At 40.5% G+C, this 2,491-nt stretch overlaps 1 protein-coding gene across 1 annotated transcript in view; it reads left to right on the top strand.

Moving 5' to 3' along the window:
• Positions 1-6: 6 nt before the first annotated feature.
• Positions 7-2,491, top strand: part of LOC101861289 (protein unc-93 homolog A) — a gene marked incomplete in the record, with an annotated part of 32,613 nt that continues 30,128 nt past the window's right edge. Inside the window, 1 exon segment of the mRNA XM_013084001.2 lies at positions 7-339.

The following is a 2,491-nucleotide window of genomic DNA, read 5'->3' as shown; positions in this document are numbered from 1 at the left end:
GGGGGGGGGGTAGGTGACGTCAATAAAAGGGAGGGTCAGATGTTTGTGGTGAAACATTCCTCCCTCTTCACCTCAAGAGTTACTCCTGCTTTAAACATTTTTAAAATGTGTTGTTGACATCGCTGAATCATTTTTCAAGTGTTAGATCTATATTCCAAAGATCTTTTTCATCAAGACAAGCAGGGGTTTTCTTGTGTGAGCGTGGAAGACGTGGCTGTAGATTTCCTATTGTACCTAGGTTATAACTCCTATTGAAAGTCCTGCATAGACGTGATATTTTGTTGTGGCACATGACAGAATTCACAAAGGCGCCTAATTGTTCACTTGTCGTTCGGAGAGGTAAGAGTGGACTATTTGTTCGTGTAGTGCATGTTCCAGTAATGCGTCCTCTCTGTCGGGTTTATACACTCAGAATGTTCAATGACAAAATCTATTTCTCCATGGACGTTTTTTAAAACACGAGACACTGACTATAAAGAAAAAAACAAATTTGAGGCAGCGTGGTGGAATCAGGCTCTCGTCAAAATAATCAAATTGAAGAAACTTGCATTTTTGTGCAGGTTTGTGAATTTTTATCAATTTTTTGTTTTTGGGTGCTACACCTTTCAGGCCCATTAAAAAACTCATTTATGTGTGGATTTTTCTGAAAAACGTTGATCAAAGGTCAAACAAATGTAAATTTTCAGTTGCCACGGACTCTTAAGCTAAGGAAATAACTAATCTTTTTCAGCCATTTTCTCACTAATTTTAGATCTGAAAACAGGTGACCCCCACCTCCTTCATTCTCAAATATCTCGACTCGTATTTAAGATAAACGGATATTGTTTTCATTCAAATAAAGACAAGTGAACAAGCTTTAAGATGATACCAATACCTCTACGTGCCCAAAAATTGACAAGAGCCGGATACCACCATGCTGCCTCACAAATAAGTGACATCATTAGACGTGTTCGCTCCCTCATGGCAAAACCGTGAAGGAGGAAAGGGGGGGGGGCGTGATTTGTTGAATTTGTTAAAATCTCTTAAAAATAGGACATTTATTTTGTTTAGATGAACAAATAAGTGGTTTCCAAATTTTAAAAAAACACCCCGCCCCCCCCCCCCTAAAAAAACAGCAACAACAAAACAAAACAGCTGATTCTCACTGTAACAAGAACACTTAGACCAATTTTGAAAGACGATTCAAGATCGAAGAACCAAAAACATGTCTATTATTTTCTTTTTTTGGGGGGGGGGGGACAAAATGCTGGGAATGTAAAAGTGTAAAAGGACCTTTGAATTGACTGTTCTTACTGGTATTTTTCTCATGGAAGTCACACGTCATCTGGATTAACCTTCAACTTTCAAATTCGACTCTGGAACATATCAGGGATCGAGTGGTTGTACCTAAAGCATACAGCCCTTTTTAACTCCAAGTGGAGCACAGGCCATCAACAACATTACTCCAGCGAAGTCTGTCCTGAGCATCATTTTCTATCTGTTTCCATGATGTCCCCGCTTTTTCAATTTCGGTTTGTACCGCTCGCCTCCTTGTCATCTTTGGTCTTCCCTTCTTACGCTTTCCTTGTGGGTTCCACGATAAAGCCTGCCTGATGATGCTTGTCGGCGGTCTCCTCAGGGTGTGTCCAATCCATTTCCATTCCTTCACCTGAATATTATCTTCCTTTACTGGCCTTTGGCTTGTTCTCTCCTACAGTCATGTATTGGCGATAAAAAAGACAACCCAGGTACCACTTTTCAACTTTTGAGTTGAGTCTTTGCCCGTAAGTAATACTAAGTACTCTAAAAAATAGGCCATGTTAAAAAATAAAACTTAGGTTCTTCCATTAGTGTTCAAAGTACTCATGGAAAAAAAAAAGAAAACTGGTATGTTTCCCGACTACACGGCGAATCTTAATAAATTCTTTGCTATTTATGACATTATTAGCCTGCTCTACTCTGGCGTTGACCAGATGACAAGGACATGTGGTTACTTGAGGGAGGCATTGTGCTGCCAAGAGCGAAATGCTCGCAGCTAAAGGAATTTGAAAACAACAACAACAATAACATGACATTATTAAAAGTCGCTATAACATAATTTGGTCATTTTCACCCAAGAAAGCTGATAGGTATAACTCACAAATGGCGGTGAGATTGAGCCACCGGAAGGCCGCTCGGTTCTGCTGTTGTTAGGACATTCAACGTCTCCGTAGGAATAACTTTTTCTTCCTGGGCCCAACACTGTGGGAATTACCTCCATAAAGAAATGCGTGTTATATAACGTCACAGAGAGACAGAGAGAGAGAGAGAGAGAGAGAGAGAGAGAGAGAGAGAGAGATGGAGAGAGAGACAGGAGAAAGAGAGAGAGGTAGATAGATAGATAGTGACAGAGAGAGAGACAGACAGACAGACAGACAGACTGACAGACAGACAGACAGACAGACAGACAGAGACAGAGAGAGAGAGAGAGACAGGAGAAATAGAGAGAGGTAAATAGATAGTGAGAGAGAGA

The sequence above is a fragment of the Aplysia californica genome, unplaced genomic scaffold (assembly GCF_000002075.1).
Source record: "Aplysia californica isolate F4 #8 unplaced genomic scaffold, AplCal3.0 scaffold00267, whole genome shotgun sequence".
Taxonomy (NCBI): domain Eukaryota; kingdom Metazoa; phylum Mollusca; class Gastropoda; order Aplysiida; family Aplysiidae; genus Aplysia; species Aplysia californica.
The sequence above is the reverse complement of the archived record's forward strand: the minus strand, read 5'-3'. Positions and strand labels throughout refer to the sequence as shown.